This window comes from Sturnus vulgaris, chromosome Z (assembly GCF_052056855.1).
Source record: "Sturnus vulgaris isolate bStuVul1 chromosome Z, bStuVul1.hap1, whole genome shotgun sequence".
NCBI classification, from domain to species: domain Eukaryota; kingdom Metazoa; phylum Chordata; class Aves; order Passeriformes; family Sturnidae; genus Sturnus; species Sturnus vulgaris.
This window is the reverse complement of record NC_142283.1, coordinates 71,504,446-71,525,603: the sequence shown is the minus strand read 5'-3', so window position 1 is coordinate 71,525,603 and position 21,158 is coordinate 71,504,446.

Sequence of the window (21,158 nt, the reverse complement as noted above, 5' to 3'; positions counted from 1 at the left end):
TGACATACTTAAGAGGCATATCCACCATAGCACAGATCCTATTAAGAATAACATCTCAGTGAAAAAAATCCAGATCCATTTTTTTATTCATTCTGTTTACAATTAAGGAGGAACATTCAGGTGCTGGATTATTGAAAATCTCACCCATGCAGTAAAGCCCCTCCAGACCACCCTAAGATACATTGGCCTTTAGAACTGTCAGCACACCAAAGATTAAACAAAAGTGTGGGGGGAGATCAAGCTGAAACTTTCTGTGATTTTTTGAAAGAGACAAGAGGCACTACCAGGCAAGTCGGGAGTTCTCACTTTACTCTTTCTAATTCTGTGCACAAAACATCTAAGTGAGAAAAAGCTTAATTCACTTTGGTACTTAATTCTATTCCCCTATTCAAAGAATTAAAAGGAAAATTATTTAACAAAGTAATCAAGTTTCCTTTTAAACCAGAATTTAAATATGCTCTGTTGCATGAAACTCAATTTTCCTAGTTGTACCATATAAAATAAGCTGGGAGTTGGATAGCACTTGTTCTGAAGCAAGTCCATTTTATGTGGTGAAAACACTGCAGATTTATGCTAGCAGAAAAGTGTTCAAGCTGTTCTGCTTAATGATATCTGAAATTATCAATTTCAGTATTATGAGCATTCATTTCTTCTTTACTGTCACATTCATATTTAACAATTGCAGTTCTCTGCCAAACAAATATCTGTCTGAGCTGAAGGGAAAAAAATTACACTTCAGATAACTTTGAGGTATTCAGTTATTTTCTGATTTTAGAAGACAGAGCAATGATATTTGGCCTGCTACATAGAGGATCGACTACTAGCAGTGCCAAAAGTATTTATTCTTTGAAGCTGCACTGTCTTCTTTGACTGTGACATATGTCCAGGATTGAAGTAAGAGTAAAACTTGTCCCCCTAGTGTACTGTTGTTGTAAAATATTTAAGTCTCTAACCTGCTAGAGTTTGTCTAAAGGTTCATTGTGACCTCTTCTGTATTTTCTGTGTGTTTTTACTGCACTGAGCACAACTCCTAGTGAAGGACATTTCTCTTGAATAATCTTTTTATGACTCTAGACTTCTGGGATGGAACAAATTCCACCTGGTATTACAGTTCCTATAGAATGCAAGATAAGAACTAGATAATATTTTCTTCTGTTTATCAAAGCTTATAAGAACTATCTTAGCATTTATTAATGCTATTGGCATCTATATTTTTCTTATAAAATTTAATTTTAAATGTGTGTGTATATACAACCATTTTCATTACATATTTATGAATAGCATTTCCATTGCTTTGGAATACTCAGTTAAAAGAAAGGTCAGATGAGATAGGCAAAAATTATTGAAATGTTTCACGAATTAATATTTTCTTCTGGAAGAAGGTTGCTCTAAAATAACTTATAGTCAATATTTATCTGGTATTATTATAGTATTGGAGATATATTGTCTAAATTATGTGTATAGTAAATTATTATGTTGTTCCCAGAATATCAAAGACAATTTAGTTGTTTTATGCAAATGCATTGAACACAATGCTGAAAAATATTCTTGATTATTCACTGAAGAACCTCACTAAGCCTCAAAGGGAGGCTGTGAATGAGTGGATGCCAAATCAGATGCAAATTTGGAAATTTACAATAGGATATTTAGCAAAAGAAGTTTGACTAGAATGGCCACATGCAGCATTAGTATTGCAGAAAATATTTAGCATTTATTTGGAATGTAGCCTGTGAGTCTGTGTCTGGGAGTTGTTTAGGAGACTGTGGAGGAATACACTGAGAAATAGATCCTTATGAATGTAAAGGGAAGGTAGGAGGGTTTTGTTGCCTTTCTGGCTGAGGTCGGTGCTTGGCCTAGGAAGGGAGTGATAAGGGGAAATTGGAGTATGTGCACAGTGTAATGCTGGCAGCCACTTCAGACCACCCGGCTGCACCCACGGCTGCTAGTCTGCACCTCAGCCACAGGAGCCTTTTCCTGTAAAGTAGGAAGAAAAAGGTTTAAAACCAGACCATCAGATTAAGGGCTATCAACAGGTGTCTCATACCCCCAGGCAGTCCCTCCACTAAGCTTAGGTATAATTGAGTCGGGGAAACATCACCTTCACGTATATTTTGGAAAAAATTAGCTTTTTGGGATAGACTTTGGATGAGACTAACCTTGACAGGATCACCCTCAGATCACCTCAGACTGGTTCTCCAGCACGGAGGTTGAAGAACACCTTGCTGGTAAATCCCAGCAGGTTGAAGGCATATGTTAAACAGGAGTTTTTCACAACTGCCATGCACAAGAGGACAAAGTGACTTCCAAAAATTTCCTCTGTAAGTCTGAACTTCCTACAGACTTCACAATCTTCCACATGCTGTAGTAAATTAGAATTTTGTGGTTCGTCATTTAGGCATCTAAAGCTGTCACTTAAAGTCCTGTTTAAATGAACTAAATCTTATTTATTATAAACTTAGCACAATACTTAAGTACCCCTTGCATGCTGCTGCAGTGAAGAATCTCCATTGTTTTTCACACACTGAGTTACAATCAATGCATATCCTCATTTGTTTTAGGATCAGGTGACAGAATTTAAGAACAGTTTAAAATAAAGAATATGAAGGAGCAGAGATGTGTGTCTTGCTAGAAAGGATGTCTGCAGGGACAACTTTGAAAACAGGTAATTTGCAGCTCTTCACTTATCTCTAATTTGTAGTTTCATAGTAGTATTTATTCAAGCATATCTTATGATGAATATTAAAAATATCTAAATAAACCAGCCACTTTCAGGATGTTCTCCATGTATTTGGAGCACTGGCATGGGCAAAAATCTATACATGTAGCACTTGATATTACATGTAGTACTTGATGTTATGGTATATAGAAGATATTTTTTCTGGATCACAATTATAGAAAGTTTATTAAATAAACAGCTAGAAAAATCTAATACTATTTATGTTTGTTTTCTCAAGATTAATTTGTTCCTATTAAAGGGCAATTTATTCCCAGTAATTTATTTGTAGATATAGGATATTACCTCAGTTTTTTAGAGCATCATGCTAATAAATACCAAGGTTGTGGGTTCTAGCTGCATATGGGTCATTAAGAGTTGGATTCGATGACCCTTTTGGGTCCCTTCCAACTCAGAATATCCTGTGAAATCTTGTGTAAATGCCATGTCCTCCCCGGAAGACGGAGATTTGGATTTAGATCTCACAGCAACTCATTCTACCTGCTGGTCTCTGTTAGATTATAAATGAGAATTCCAACCACCTCAAATTGTTCTTGGAAGAATTTTTTGCCTCAAAACCCTTTCAAATATGCTTGTGCCATGTGCCATTTCTAAAAGCAGCATTTTTCCCTAAGCCACCTGACATTCCTATCTTCATACACAGAAAATGGCACATGAGGGGTTTGGCACAGTCACCTTCAGGATGGAAGGTGCCTGCTCATTTTGCCCTCTAAGTTCACCCTAGGTAGCACAGGTCAGTTCACTGTGTGTGGGCACAGACTCCGAGCTCCATCTTGCATGTGTTTCAGATAAATTCCCATGGACTCCCAAGCAGTCTTTCTGGTAGAAGACTTTCCGGTGAAGAATCAAATCCATTGTACAGGGGGAGGACCCTCAAAGCTGAGGGTTCAACAGACAAGGCTGTCAGGCTTGCCCACAAGGTCGAGCCTTAATTTTTCAGCCTAGTGATAGGGACTGTTTGATTTAGAAGAAACTCTGCATGCCAGCTCCTCAGAGAAGAATAACTGAAATTTCCTTGCTTCATATGTTATCCAACAATCCTTTGCATCAAATGCTGCTACACTGTCTGCTCTGATACTGTGCCAAATCCTTGGGAATTATAAATCATTCTTATCAAATTAATCTATTTTTGTCATATGAGGTTCTGACTCTTCTGACTTATGCTCTCCTCCTATTTAAGGTTAAGAAAATATCTCTCCAAGCTGTATAGCCCAAATTTATGTCTTTTGAAAACAAAGCTGATAAACTCCCCCTGTTAGACCAACAAGGCAATGGCTGGAAAAGAAATACAAGCATTTTAAAATAATTATTAAATGCAACCCAGGGTAGATGCTTTACAGGCTTTTCTCTTAACCAGTTTCATGAGTATCTGAATAAAAACTTGTTTATACTTCTTAAAGGCAAGCAGCATATAGCTAAAGAAACATTCAACCTGAGCATGATATAGATCATATCAGGAGAGAGAGAGCAACAAACTCCTTAGAGAATTCTCCTTCTCAGCTGGTGTTTGTGGCTGAACTGAAATGAATGTGATGCAGAAGTGTAATACAAAGAGTAACTGTGTGAAAATAGAGAAGCATGTGTGACAGATTGCACATAACCCTGTAAAAAACACACAGATTGAATTTGATTTTTAATCACTTCCCTGTGAACCTGCTGAGCCCACTAGGGTTGCCTGGGGATAAGTGAAATACAAACCTGATCCATTTGGTTTGCTACAGCCCCTGGCAGTCTAAATGTAATTTCAACCAAATCAGAACAGCAGCAGTTTATCCTTAGCCGGCACAGATGCAAGAGATGACTCAAGAAGAAATGAACCGGTAACACATTTTGGAGCAAGAGGATATCTATGGCTGTTTTTGAATTCCAAAACAAAAAGGAATGTAATTTGCTCCTCATTTTGTAGCAGCTGAGGGCTGTTTTCCATGTGAAAACAGTAGCTGTAAAAGGGACATCTTGCTACATTATGCATTTCCTTTCTTTGCTGCAGCAATCACTGATATGGCTCTTAAAATTGGAAATTCAGGTTCCAGTTTCTTGAGATCTACTCTTCTGTTGGAGCCAAAGAGCAACCTTGATGCCTATTCACTGGTCATTGAATTCCTTTAACTGGGAAACACATTCTGCTCTGAAAGAGCACCTGGGACAAACACTGGATTGTACCCTTGCACACACTGGGCCTCTGCTCTCTGTGGCTCCAAGACAGAAACACAAAGGATCAAGAGGAAGAAGCAAAAAGGGCCTGGACGGAGCCTGAGGAATTCTTTCAGCTAGATCTACCAGCTCTTACACTTTATTTGCTTCCAATCATCAACTGCACTTTCACATAGACATAGACAGCTCATTAGAAATTAGGCAGTCTGGAATCAATGATGGTTTTATACAAAAATGGTTGCCGTGGATATATCAAGAAAAACTGCTGAACTTCTGCCAGCTCATGTGCCCTATGCTGAATTTACCTGGCAGACACATGCAGGGAAAGAAACTTGCTATTGCTTATCAAGAAGGCGAGAGCACTGCTACTGCAAGCGTGAAGGTGAGAGGATAGATACAGGGCAAAAACTGAAATGCAGCTGCTGAGTTTAAGAGCAGAAATGGTTGCCTGAAAGTAAGTCAGTGGATGAGATGACCTATTGTTTAAAGTGACAGAAAGTACTGTTCAGACAGCATTCTGAAATATTTCTTCCTGTTTTCTAAGGGAGGCACAATAATTGCTTTAGTTCTCAGTTTGGAAGAAATGGCTAATTCTTTGGAAGAAGTATATGATGTATGTCATATCTGATTTTTAGTTCAATCCAGCAGAAATAAATCAATTCCAAAATATCAGTATTGGATCTCCTTCCACACATTTTATTAATAAAATAACTCCAAAATAAAGACTCCTTGAAAGATGAGATTTTCTTCTTTTTTTTTTTTTTTTTTTTTGAGAAAAATATTTTAACATTAATGGAAATATCTGAGTTTCACCAGAATTTGAAATATCTTTTATAATGAGTGTAGAAATATACTTACGACATTTTTCAGAATTTTTCTCTCATTTGGCTTTTTCCCAGACCTTTTTTTTTAATTAGCAGGTATTTTACTAGAAATCAAAGTAGAAGGGCAGTGCCTATCATGACTCAGACTTGTGTTATCACGGATTGTAATGAAAAATTGCATATTAGAGACATGAACAAAGGGTTGGGGCTTAGAAAGAGAAGCGGAAAGATTTTTAGAAGGTGGTAATCCAATTTGGTCCTTTCTATTTGCTATTGAATCTAGAAAAGGAAAAGCAAATTTCTTCTCCAAGTTTGTTATGACATCAATGTGGGTTTGGGTTCATTCCTCTGACTTTTGGAGTACACATAAGGTGCCTAAGTTACCAGATCATTTGCACCAGATTCCATCAGTAATAGACAGGTAGATGACTGGAAATTTTCAAAGGTGATTTTGGCTTAAAGGTAGCAGACAAATTTACAGTGCCTTTACCTCCATTGATCAGAAAACAGCCCGAGGAAAAAGGTATCTTTAGTAGCGGGCCACTCAAATAAGCACTTACAGTTAAGTGGAATCAATCCAGGCCTACAGAGTTTTGTTTTATCACTGAACCTATCTCCCCCATGCTTCTTTTCTGTATACAGCTCCTGTTTGAAACTAAACTTGGTAAAGATACATGTTTTAGTACTGCCAGGCTTAAGTTTCACTGCCAATTTATTCAAGCATAGCTTTTCGTTTTCTTAGTGTTCCTTCAGGCAGTGATACTTAAACTGAAAAAGCACATTTTCAACAGGATGCTCAAAATTTGTACACGTTTTATAAGCAAAACTTATACATGTAAATCATATTTCCTCATGTAACTGCATTTCAATGATCTATTGAAACTTAGATCTGTCCAAGGTACATATGTAAATCTGAGTTCTCTTACAAAACATATTACTTGTTCCATCAAATATTTATTACCAAAAAAGAGCTGTAAATTTTTTTTAAAGTGGATTATGTCCACTTAATAGCCTTTTTTTCTGAATGCATGCCTAATGCAATGGATTCAATAATTCTTCCTGTTTGGTCCAGGACGATAAAGCATGTGTTAATGGATGGAACATAAAAAGTAAACTATGATTCTTCCATTCTGCTCTCTAGTGTCTCATAAAATTTCTGAAGCAAATCTGAAGCAAATCTGAAGCAAAAAGAATGAGATGTCATTGCATGTTGGTCAGTGGAGATCTCGAGCTTTACTATATTCCTTCAAACAAACCACCCCATTCTGGTTTCTGAGGACCTAAGCTTTGTCTTAGGTCCCCACCTGTTCTCTCCCCAGTATTTCCACAGCTCTATCTTAACATTTCAGCTGATTTTAAGGTAAAATTTGTCTTTTTCTTCTTCTTGGGCTATGCCTTTTGCATTGAGCATTAACTGCTCATGGCTCTGCAAATCTAATCTGCAGCTCTGGATGCCTTTGAACAAGCAGCTTAAGCAGCTCTCCAAACAGAAGGGGATTCTTCTCTAAATAAAAAAGCTGAAATATGATAGCAGGCAAAGGTCTATTTTACCCTAGAACCTTTCTAACCCTTAGAGGAGAGTAGGGCCTGCCCAGTTTAGACGAGTTTTGTAACTGACCCTGATAATTTGGCCTGACCCATCCCTGACAATTTGGCCTCCCACATCTGAATTTGAGGTGGGGAGGAAGACAAAGGCAGAAGTACACACTTAAGTGCTTACCAGCTTTGCATGACAACAAATTTTGATGCTTTGACTGAAACCACAGTCTTTCACCTTGGCTTAATTGATGGAAACCAAACTCTTTCCACCCTTTGGTTGTTCCCTACATAAATATTCAAAATATTTCATTTTCTAGGAGTCCTTTAATCCAAATTTACAGATCTTGACTTTTATTAATTGAAAATAGGGGAAAATCTAGATGCAAAATCATAGAAAGTAAGTAGTTTTAGCATCATTCTCACTCTTAAATATTGGCTGATATTTGGCTCTCTCCTCCTTGTCTGCATCAGTCCCACACACCTGAGTAACTGACACATTCCACAATGCCAGGAAAATACAGCAACTTGATATCCATCATAGCCTCAGATTCCTGTTTATCATTACTCTACACTAGGTCCTTAACAAATAAAAAGGAAAACATCCTGTCTCTAAGAGTTTTGCAACATAAAAACATCAGGAAGAGTCCAAGAGCAGATGGCTGAGGATGAGGAGTACAAAGAAGGAAATCAGAATTCTGGTGCACGCTACAGATGGTAACATTCAGGGTCAGACTGGACAGGGTTCTCAGTAATCTGATCCAGCTAAAGATGTTGCTGTTTGTTGCAGGAGGGCTGGACTAGATGACCCTGTAGGTCCCTCCCAACCCAATCTGTTCTGTGATTCTGTGCCCTTGTGAATCTGTTTGGACGAGCACAGACTGGGGCACTGCAGCAACACCAGGAAAGAGAAGCAGGGTAAAAAGGTGAAAACAAACAGCCTTGCACTGAGCTCAGCTGAGTAAAGCACATTCCTAGGGATTGCACAGCAGGACTTATGAAAGACTTTTTAAAGTTCCATGCATTTTTCAGCTGGGTTTTTTCCTAGTGGTGTGACGCACTTAAGAGAAACACCTGTCATCGATAGAAGCATATTTTTTTCTTATTGCAAGTATACGAAACAGAAGATTTCTTTGTTACAGAGGGGCTCTGTCGAGAAGAGAAAACAAATCAGTCAAGGGATGCAGTCCAAACCAAAGGTTCCCATCCCTTTGCTCACCATCTGTGTAGTCAAAGATAGCAAAGGCTTCCTTGCCATTGAATAATGCAAACTTGGGGACTTCCTTGACGTCACTGTGAAGGGTGGGTGGTCTATGTGAGACAGCTGGCAGCATGCCAGTGATCAAACACGTTAGAAGATCTTCAGTGGTAAAGCATAAAAGATAGTTCATGAAGAAACTGTGCAAGTCTTTAAGCAAACATGTATGGTCTTTATTTTATTAAAGAATATTTTACTCAGATTTACTACTTTTTTAATAAAAGAACTCCCACATGCCACTCTGTAAAGCTGTGCAGAAAATGTTATAAACACCAAACAGGCATCCAGGGAATAAGATCTAGAATGTCATATAGATAGGTATAAAAAAGATTTGTTTCTGAGTTTCTTTGAACTATCAAAACTGCTAAAACAATGATGGAAATGCTGGAAGAATTGCAGCTGTCTTCCTGTTCCAATTCCAGGCACAAATTCTGTGAGGAAGAATGATATTTTATAAATCATTTCCTGCTCCTTTGCAGAAACAATGCAAGTACTTGGAAGTTCAATACTTCCTAAAGCCTGAAGTGACCTCTGAGAATGAGTTTAGAAAAATGACTTCTTTTTTTCCTAAGCCAGTGAGCACCAAGATGACATTGAATGCAAAATCAACAGATACTAACTGAGACATCTTTTCAGGGTTATCATGGTTTTATCTGGCATCTGATTCAGCATTTCTAGAAGTCAGGGTAAAGGTTTTCCATAATGTGGGAGTTAAGAGATTCTTCCATTAGGTTCACCCACTGAGAGTCTCCTTTCTTTACTTTGGTGCTGGAAAGTCCTAAATCAATCCTCATCCATATCAACAGTTTCAAGAAATATATTTATCCTTTCTCTTCCTTCTATTGCTTTTAGATTTCACCTGATAAAAACAAAGAGATTAGGCAAAAATGGACACAGACCGAAAGCAGAAATTTTAGGGAGGAAAAGAGAATGGATTTCCTGTGGTCCAGCCCTTTCCTTCACAAAAGGAGCTCACCAATTAACGAAATATTGCTTGCAGGGATCCATCATCTTTGGTGTTGCACCAAGGAATGACTCTAGATCTACAGCCTTTCCCCATAGAGTAAGATCAAGACTGTAGGCCAGGTTATTCTTACAGGTGAAAGCTGGCAGGTCTGTTCTCCACAGCCTGATGATGTGTTCAGAAACACCATGAGGCACCAGATGTTCCTTGAAGAAGTTCGTGAAATGGTTCAAAGGCTTTATTGGTAGTGACTAAAGAATTCAGTGATAAAGGAGAATAATTTTTTACCTCAGCATAGAAAATGCAGATGTCTATTTACAGAGTTTATAAACATACATATATTGGTATGTCCTAAATGCAACAAATGAGGCAGAATGCCTATAAAGAAGGTTACCATGTGGTGATTCTGCGTATCTCAAGTGCATGCTAAAGATGGTTTCCAAAACCAGTGCAAGTTACTTCCAGCAGCTGGTATCAGCACTAATATAACCTCTATGCATTTGCAGCTCTCTTTAGTGTCAGCTTGTAAATTCATCTCTGAACAATTGTAAGCAGTGATATCCTTGTCATGCTTTTTCACTGCTCACCTGAAGCTGTTCTGAATGTGAATGTCAGGGAAAATACAGGACACTCTTGCTGTTCCCACAACCATATGCAAATCAGCCTTCAGATCAGGGCAGCCTTAAGCCATCCATGAGCACATTGCTGTGATTTGTGACTGGACACAGCCCATCCCTTAATCCACTCAAAGCTCAAATTTGAGATCCAGTAATATCATCTTCACCTTCGCTGCTCTTCATATGATTTGCATCTTTAAAGGTCAGTCTTGAGCAGAAGACATTACTGTCTAATACACTGAGTTTTCTGAAATTATAGTAACTTTGGCTAAAATCGTGCAATGAAAAATGTCAGGCCTGAGTGTATTTCAGAAGGAAGAAGATGTTAAGATGCATGTAGAAACAGAAAGGAGTCAAACAATATTCCTTAAATAGTAATGAAAAACTCAGATATCCACATCTTTACAGGAATGTGACATACTACAATCCAAGTATCATTCTAAATAGCTTGTGGTGGACAGAAATATGTTTAAAACGCATCTTAGAAACATACAGTTCAAAGATGTAAAATGATACATAAATCCATTGGAATTTTTTTAATTCATCCCAACCTTACAGCCTCCTGTTTCAAAACAAAAAATCCTACTCTTCATCTTTCGGTGACAATAAGTGTCACTGAAAAAGTCATAATTCACCATGCCTTAGGATTTGCCCTCTGCTTTTGCCAGCCTTAATGGAAGTAAAAACAGAGAAAAAGGCATTTATGCTCTATCAGACAACAACCTACTTTCCAAGAACTGCTGTGAGACATACATCTCCCTTGACATCACTGCTATATTTATTCAACAATGAAACAAAATAGCAATGCAGTAATATTTCATACCTCTGTGGTGCCGTTTAGATGTTGAGACCAAATGCTTCACAGTTAGACAGTACTTTTAATAGCAGTAGCTTAAAATAATGAAAACCATGGATTTAATATTGGCAGTGCAAAGAGGTCATGTGTTGGGTGCAAACAGTGATTTATTTGCACTTTGAAACAGCTGGAATGGCAGAACACTTATTTTCACCAGAAGCTATCAGGTGTTAAAGTGACTCACTCTGGATAGAAGAACAGAGATGGTCCTGAAAAGGCTAGCAGCCATGTAGACATAGATTTTTCTGTGGGACAAATAAGCCCAAACCTCAAGACCTCAAGCAGTGTTTGGAAAGTCACTTCATTTAGTGTGGGAGGTATGAAATTATACATGCAAGTAGTAGAACTGAGAGGAGAAAAAGCATTGTATAAATAACCATCAACAAAAAGAAGATGAGAGAAGGAAAATTACATCATCTCTACTTCACAGTTAGAAGATTAGAGAGATTAAGGATCTTATCCAAAAAACTAAACCTGGATTCCAGCCATCAGTCTTGAATTCTATTCCCTTGTCTCTCCTAATGTTCTTGTCTTTGACGTGCCACCAAGAAACTCAGACATTGTTGGGGTTTTTCCACTTGCAGTGTTGCATCTTCTCAGCTCCAAGACTGAAGTGTAGAGGTTAAAATTTGTTCTAGATCCCATAGCAGACCAGTGAAACTGTAGTATTCCAATTGCTCATGTCCTGCACTATGAGCCCTTAGGACACCATGCCTGGCTGCTACACCATGTCATGTCCGGAGCTGCTGCTGGGTCAGGATAGTGAACAGCACATGTAACTCAGATGGTTATAGAGTGCAATTCTTCATCTCATAAAAGAATACACAATAATAAAACAAATCAAATACTAAAACAAAAAGATTAAAAAATTAGTCTAAAAAAATCAGAGTGAAAACCAGCCAATTTCAAGTATATAAAAATAAACAGACAAAATTTCCAATTTCTTACTGTAAATGTTGTCTGAAAGTCTTAAAGAACTTAATCTGGTCAAAAGTATCTGCTTTGCACATGAAACTGAACACCATTTTGAATGTCAGTATTGCTTTAAATTTCGAGACTTTCTAGTAACCCTCATACTGCTTTCTGCCTGTTCTTTACTGTCCTTCATATCCCAGAGTAAGTGACCATGTATTGAGCTAAACCTTGTGAAGATAATAACTGCAGTGCACAGGTCTCCTTCAGCAAATCTGTAAGGATGAATCATGCTTTTCTGTTGAATGAATACTACAACAGTAAAAGACGCCAACAGAAAACACAAACACAGCAAAGACAAACAGCAACTCAGTGGAACTGACTACAAAACAACTCAAAAATTCCTTCAAGAACGCAACACCAAACTTAACAAGAAATTATACAATCAGGTTTGGGGAGTTGGAGGTGGCTGGCATGGGGATCACTACAGTAAAGAAAGTATTGTCGCATCTCTCTTTCAGGAAAACCCTCTCTGCAAATAAAAACACTTGAATCTGTCATCCAATTTTCCTTGTAGCTGGAAGAGCTCGCAGGACTCTGCTAATCACTTGGGGCAGAAAGCAAAAAACAAAGCAGAAAGATAAAATTTCTTTACTGCAAATGGGCTGAGGCAGGAGGGGAGGAGAGTGAGTCCATGTTTTTAATGACAACTGTGATGAGGAACTGCAGGGCAGGCATTTTTTCACTCGTGACCCGACCAGCAGCTCCTCTTCCACAGCTGCTAAGCCTGGTGTCACACAGACTTGCTCACAGGGCCTAGCCTTGGTAAAATAGCAAAGCATTCACATAAAGACTCTAGAAATTATTCTAGACATTCCTCTAGTAAAGCCACAACATATAGGAATGATTTAATTTAGATTTCTTGTGAGCCACCTTTTTTTAAAACCAGTTTGCACAGTACACCTAACTTTAGCATAATTCTCAATTTTTTAGTGTACTTTAAGCACATTAATAACTTTAAATACAATTACATATGCTTGTATTAAAACTTACAGATGGCATAGGCTTTGGCAATTCTATAAAAATCATGTTATGTATCAAAACTTATACAATATTAAGGCATACTCAAGAGACATGGAGTACAGAAGGAAAATGCATATTCACAGCAAATTTATAAAGACTGAATCCAATTTTGATTTTTCACTCTGCTAAATCTGAACTCCCTGATTACTCACAAGTCTAACATGCTCCAAGTCAGGCTCAGCTTTATACTTGGAAATTCCCAGTGTTTATTGTTCAGTTGGTTTTTTTTAATTGAAGAATATTTATCACACAGAATTAAATATTACGTGGTGTCTAATATGTAAACATTGCTCCAGATTTTTGTGAAGACCTTAAGTCTCCAAACAATTTCTGACTTCTTGGTAATATATGACCCATGGTTATCCTATCTATTTCTGTCATGGAAAAATTAAGGGAAAGAGACAAAAAACAATAATCAGGTAATTTTTTTCAAGATGAGACAAATACTTTTTTTTTATTATTATTTTCTCATGTCATTCTTAGAAAGGAAGAGTGTCAGATCATGGGATGAATGTCACTGATTTCAGCAAAGTTAATCCTGCATATACCAAGACTGATCCCATATATCACATGTTCACTAAAGAAAGGGAATGCAATGTTTTTTACAAAAACAGTGGTTTTCATCCCCTGTAAGTGAGGCAGGCAGCACATGAGTAAGGACAGATCCCTGTGTAGAATATCCAACATAGCTTACCATGTGTTTGCTACAGAATACATGCACGCAGGCAAGCTTCCTGAAAGGGCTGCAAAAAATCAGATTATTACACCTGGGTCAGGGGGTGTATGTCAGAAGATTCTCTCTAATGGGCTGAACTCAGTGCAGGGGGTATTGCCTCAGCATCCATTTATAGGTTATGCATGGCATTAGGGAATAATTACCCTTGGGGACAGGACAATTAATGAAGTTCCTGAAATCAAAAGTATTTGGTGCACTGGTAAAATGTTTTCTACGCTGACACTCTTCTCTGTTCATTGTTATGACAAGAGGATGTATGGGTACACCTTAGGCAAGATGGCTGTTCTATGCCTTTGGACAGCTGAAAATGAAAGACCACTATGAGTTAAGTTACAGTTCATCAGCTCTAAATAAATATTAACCTGAATGGGTATATTTGAACAAAATTTGGGTTATTCTGTAAACTTAGTATAAGTACTGCAATTGACAAAAATAAAATATTTGGGTGTATGTGAAGTCCTGATCTCAACCAATTACTCATGAGACAAACCCAGATTCTTACAAGAAAAAGTCCTAGCCACTTTTCTGTAAGTTCTTCCCTGACAAAGGCTGGGCTGAAAACTCAGTTCCATGGGAAAAACTAGTTCTGCCATTTATGCTATGGATCTGGCTTTCACCCTGGTTCTTAATTTGTAATCTTTAAGAGATGGTGTTTAACAAATATCACAATGAAGTGTGGGAAGTAGCTGAAAAGATATGTTTAAATAGAAAAAGTGCACTAAATGCTCATCTTTCACAGTATATATTAATTCTTGAGCAGATGTCATGAGGAAACACAAACACCTACACCTTTCAGAATAAACTAGTAAGAGTTTATTCAGGTGTGCAGCCTGAGTTAAGCTTGGGTATACTTCCTCACAAATACAGCACCAACTGGCTGATCTTTTGTGGCATTTTTGTATCACAGAGCAGTATTTTCATTGGGAATATGATCACCATTTTTGAAAGAGGTTAGATTTCTCTCTTATATGCTCAAATTAATTTGTCCAATATGATGTGCAGACCCTGAAAAAATACTCAAGGATGTTATACTAGAAGCCTAAAACACTTGAGTAGTGAATACAAAGTTCTTTAGTAGATGAAGCTCTAAAATCCCAGTCCAGCTCTTTTTAAAGGATTAACTCTGTCCAGCATTTCTGAAACCCTATGCATGCTACAGAAAGCTTAACTGAGATACAGGTAAAAGATATGAACTCCTGAAACAATTAGTAGTTGTTTATGTCCTGCTCTGGGCAGAACGGCAGAGCCAGCACTCAGGTTTCCCCAGCCAACTGATAACACAACCTTCCCATGGCAGTTCTAAGGCTGAAGATACGTCAGTGTGGAATCGCTGAGGTCACTTCTCTCCTTTGTTATTCCCGTTTTTGGCTTTCTCCTAGATTCAAAATTGTTTTAAAGCTAACAGGATTTACAATCGTGTAAATAAAGGACATTATATTAGCCTTCATATCAGATATGCTTGTTTATTCTGTCCAAGGAAGAGCTAGCAATAGCATTTTCATGACATCAGAGGCGAAGCAAAGGAAGCCATTCCAACTAATTAATCTCAGTATTGTTTATAAAGAAATATAGGCAACTGATCTGTGTAATTGTTCTAAGGAGTCACAGTTTGCACACTATGTTTAAACAACGTATGAATATTAAGGGCAACTTTGAGGATGGATTTTTAATTCATCAGTACAAGGAACTTTTCTGAGTTTATCCAAAGTGTGAGGTCCACAATGGTGGAGACACAGAAAATTTTCAGACTTGTCTGTAATTAAAGCCCAGGTGAGTTTTTGGAGGGAATGACAAACCTTGTCTAACACTAAGTAATTTGTGAACTGCATAGCAGAGAGTTAACAAGGATTAAAATGATTAAGAAACTAAATTTCCACTAATATTACAAAATTTTGTGCAGAGACAGTAGAACTTAAATAATAATAATTCTGAAATACTGTTCTCATTTTCTTCTACCTGATTTTCACCTGAATATTTGCAGCTTCTAGAGGGATTTGTTGAAACTGCAATACACTGCATGTACACAAACACTGAAAGCTTCACTGTGGTTAAAATGTGACTTAAACGTGGGAATTAAATGATGTAACACTGCTTCACGAACACCAAGTGCTCAAAATTTACCTTTTTTCTGAGTGAGATTGAGTTTTATGGTGATTTGGGAGCAGTTTATTTAAGCTAAAATTAATTTAACCAGCCTTCTAAGAAATTACATGTCAAAGCTTTGTTTTGTTTATGTAACAAATACATTTAGTAATCCTTCATACTTTACTTTAAACTTCATTGAGAATTTTTTGAGCTACAAAAAGAGCTAATGGATACCAGCTAATACCATTACCATTGCAATTTTTTTCCTCCTGTATTTCATCAAATAATCACTGCATCTTTCTTCTGGCTTGCTTTCTGTCCTTACAAGTGGATCAATGATTTCTACATGTGCACTGGGTAATTAGCAGCATCTAGGTCAACTTGAGTATAACTGTCGTGTTCATGATGCTACTGAACACAGGACTAAAGTCTAAATTTGCTGGGGAATCTGTGCTCTGGGAAGGGTATCCGGTTGCTCTTTACTGCCTTGCATGCTGTTTTGCAAGCAGAAATCCTTCCCATCTAATAATTAAAAAACAGATATGTCTTTCACCCTCTGTACTCTATAAACTTCTCCCTCCATGCCCCATTGCACTCCCCCCAGCCTAAGCTACCTGCAAGTGGTTCCTTTTGTCCCTAGTGCCTTTAGGTTAGGAGCTGAGCCCACCTGTCCTTAATGCCCCTTGGCTTTGGTGGGAGCACTGCTGCCACTTACAGCTTCCCGTGGCTCCCTCCAGCTGTCTTCAAATCACATTCCACCTCCCTTTACCTGACTGCCCTGCAGCAGCTCACCGGCTCCTCAGCCTTCCAAACTCCTTCACCAAAACAACTGTCACTGCCCTGTGGGAGGAGAGGGAAGGCATCTGACACAGCTGATTTATTTCACCAGAGACTAGGAAATTCAGTTCCAAAGACATCTTTGAATTTTTTTTCCTAATGTTTGAGATACACCAAAAATAATTCAGAAGAATCGCACTTCTCTAGTCAACAGCTGCCAACATTTAAAATGGTGCCACCCAGGGCCATTTTGGCCCTCAACAGGGCCTCAACATGGGCCTCAGCCAGGCCTCCAACAAACAGAAGCACACACCAAAAATCAGTGTTGATACACTAAAGTAATCTACTTTTAGGGCTGTTCAGTTGAACCTAAGGGGGGTGGTACTTCCAAGGTGCCCACTGGCTTGTAAGTTAAAATTTACCCTTGAACAGCCGCCCACGCTGCTCCCGAAGGGGAGGCCTTCCTCCACACCCTGCCAGCCCCACCCGTGTCCCACTCCCATCCACAGCATCTTCCAGCTCTCACTCTTTGTTGTCTCCTCCCTTGTTCTCCTGTGCTTCACTCGTTCTTCTCACAAGCCGTGGAGGCACAGGGCAGTCATTCTGTTGTCTCCCAAGCCACTGGCAGTACAGGAAGGTGGCAGACATTTTGTGTCTAAGACGATTCAGATGTTGAAAGCTTTCCTCTAGGTCTCCATGAATTTTTTTTAAAAATCACTAGATCCGCAGAGGAATAGTAAATTCTGCTAACACTGGCTGTGTTGTGACTTTTCAGAGATTTTCTTTCAGCTGCCAGCTGAGCTAGGTCAGAAACCTGCTGTCAGTGACCTGTGGCCAGCACAGGGCCACCGGACCTGTCACCCAGCCAGTCTGTCCTTGCAAAACCTGCTGAGGATAAGGAGCAGGGATGACAGTGGAATTCCTGTGTTTACATAGGATCTATTTAATCGAAATAAAGTTTTGCTGTCATACCTTCCTGTTTTCAGAAGTTATCCAGCTGTGAGCTTCCTAATCAAAAGAGATGTGGCAGCATGCCATGGAACAGCCTCCCTTCCAGCATGTAGCCCAAAGTACTTCCAAACCCCAATCTCTGACTAGAAACACATGCCTTGGGTGAAAATTTGGCTTTTATGCTATCTGCATCAGAACATACATTCATTCAAAAGAAAACACAGAAATAGCAGCCATGAAGACCCACAGGCCACTTCGGAGAAAACCCCAATGTGGAGTGAAGCCAACCAAAAAATCTAAGGCTTCACTTGTTTTTCAACAAATAGATATGTGTCCAGGAGGGACATATCTCATCAAGTTGCACAGTTGAATCTTCATGTATTTAAATTAATGTTTGAATTTGCTTTCAGCACACTATAAATTCAAAGGCCTCATACATATAGCATTATAAATCTCTACTGTATGCAGTAAAAATGAGGTAGCAGGTCTTCTGGGTCCTTTGGTTGGTGGCATGAGTGATCCTAGTCCTTTCATGCTTCACCTGATGGCAACATGAAACAAAATTCCAAGTACACTGGAAATCTGACTGCCTGGCATTACTTCAAAAAGGAATTTTTGTTCCTATAGACTTTAGTTTGGGATTACTAATAAATAACAATAATACAAGGTCCAGGAGTCCTTTCAGCAATCTAAAGGCATAATTTCTAAAGGCATAAGGATCCAAGAGTAATATTCCTGACTTGGGGCTAAATGGAAATTTCTTAGCAGCATAGTATTGCTTTTTTCTGCATAGTGGGTGAGTGACATGTTCCTGACTTGGACTGAGCTGCTCACATTGTGGAAGAGGGAAGAAGGCAGAAGGTTTGAGGGTCTCAACACAAAGAGGAGAGGGTACAGAGTAGCTGTCAGTGCTTAGAGGTGCAGTGGTTCACGAGCTCTGGCACTCACCTCTGGTAGCAGGGAAGCTTGAAGGTTCCTACAGCAAGGTAAACTGTGGGGTTACGGTCATTTGTTCACATCAGCAATCCACTGCCTTGACTGATGCTAGGACTGTCCCGAAGTTCAGCAAACTATACTTGAAAATCAAGCTCTCTTCATCAATCAGCGTGTTTTCCATGAAAAGTTTGCAATAAAAAGCAATAAACTTTTTATTGTAGTTCCTGAACATATATCAGCTCATTGAATCCAGTGGTACTTTTGTTTTAATGCTCCTATAAATCAGATGACCACAACCTCACTATCCTCTGTTCTCCAGGTGTCAGGGTTGAGGCTCACAGGAATCCTTTCCTTGGCATCTGTGAATCTAAAATTCAAGTCATCATTTGTTATATTTAAATGCCATGCAAGTGTGGATTTGACTCATTCTCAGGTAAAATCACTAGATACAACAGAGTCTTGATGTGTATGTGAGTTCCATGACCAGACATTCCTCGGAAACTGCACCTGAGCCGAGTCATGGGGACAGTGCTGAGACTGGAAAGGACTTAATCCCTTCTGCCTTGCATTCAGCATGAGCCTTGGATTCCCATGGTGCACCTCCCAAAAATCCACTCAACATGTTTCTTAAGGAAATTTCAGGCTGCAAAATTTCCACCCGTGTCAACTACCTACAAGTGTCAATTCAAAATCCTTCTCTGAAATGCTTTATTTTCTATAGAGGCAAACTGAAAATTGAAGAAATGGTCATATGAAATATTTTACCAAACTATCAAGATTTACTCACTCTGAAGTTGAGCATGATCCTTTTCTCAAAAGCCAGCATGATGTTAATATTGAGATCATATCTGGAAACTGTTGCCATCTTATGAATGAAAATGTTTTCCTCATAGCTGAACAGTGCGTGCTTTTTCACTTTCTTTCCTGGTGCGTATCTGTACACTTACATTTGCCAGCCTGGGCAGTGTTGTTTTAATAAACATATAAGTGTGATTTCTGGGGCCTTGTCACACTTTCGTTGTGCCATAACAAATCTCCATAACAGAGGTTGTGGGTTATTATTACAAGAGACATCAGTGATGTGGAATCTGTCTAACTCATTTTATCTCTGTAGTTGTTTCTGCCCTTGAAGAAAATGATGTGGACATATTAACCTAAACCTGAATGAACTGTTTTTTGAAAAGTTTTCTTAAAAAATGAACTTCATCTGGACATACCAAAGCTAAGACTACCCACATTTGCTTTCTATCACATATCTCCACAGATAACTCACACTGAACATCAACAACACAACAGTTTTCAAAAATTAAAAGCATATTTGTAAATCTAAAAACAGGGAGAAACAGAATCTTAGATGATTAACTAAACCTTACCTCCTACTCTAACTGTATCAAGATAGTGTGTGTTATTTATAGGAGTCTTTGAAGTACAAAGACACAGGAATATTTCTCCTTTCCATGTTAATGAGGAATCCGTGTCTCCTCTGGGAGGTCAAGTGAAATCAAACAGAAAGCCTGGCCTAACCAACTGAAAAATCAATTACTTACACAGGGCTATATGCAAATATCTAGAATTTAATTTTTCACACCTGATTGGTGAGCATAATTGCATGCATTTTCAAAAGCCTATGAACCTGAGCTCCAGTTTCTGCAGTGTTGACACACATAAGTTGGATAAGTAACTTCATATTAAATGCTGAGAGAAATTTTTGCCTGCTTCACAGTTTGGCAGTGGGAAATTTCCACCAGTATCCGTGGGCATGCCTGCATCAGACTACTTTCCATGTTTACTCTTTCTGCAGCTTTTCTTTGAGAATTTGCTTGCCAGTTGGCATGACCTTTTCTGACAACACTGAGAAAGGTTCCAGTTCCTTTTATTTTGCTGACTATTATTTGCTGACTAATCTTTGCATGTGTGCATCTGTTTTCCAGAGCTTTTACATTCCCTGCTGTCCTCCTCGTTGGTACTCTATACATCCCAATGATTCTTCTATTGTTCTATGTGCAGCTGTTCCATCATCCAGGATTGTGAAGGACAATGATAAAGAAACTAATGAGGTATGGCCTAGTTATTAACCAGCTCCTCTTGAAAGCCAGGACTTCTTGTTGACACAGTGACTCCCCCAAATGTTTAGGATATCTGTGTAGAAATGGGAGGAGGATGTATTGTTAGCCTCTGAAGAACCAGAGAGTTACTGCCTTTCAGTGCACAAGACAGACAGCATGACAGAACTGCACAGCAAGGGCACATAAACAGGGACTTCTCTTCCAGCATGAATTTGGAGGAGTTTACTCGGTTCATCATTCTTGCACATTTCTTCAATCTTCCTTGTATTGTAAAGTCTCTTCTAATAACATTAAATCCAAATATTAATACCCAAAATTTTAAGACCTGACTGCAGACATGCAGGTATAATTACAGACCTGTCCCCACCCAATCCACTCTCCCCTTGCCTCACACTCAAGGCTGCTTCATGGTTTGAATGCTACATGTGTCCCACTTCACACTGTAAAGCCAGATGCTGTTGCCCATTAGTCCAGAACATTACTTCACACAACCAGTAACAGTATTTGGTTCATGGTAGGAAGATTCATAATTTGGCCTGGAGAAAACACAGCCTAAACAAGGAAATGTTAACACCCAGAGACAGGGCTTTTCCTTCTTTTACCCATTTTCTACAGCCAATATACACAAACTGCCAAGACACCCAAGATGAGCTTTGTTTTTATCTGCTA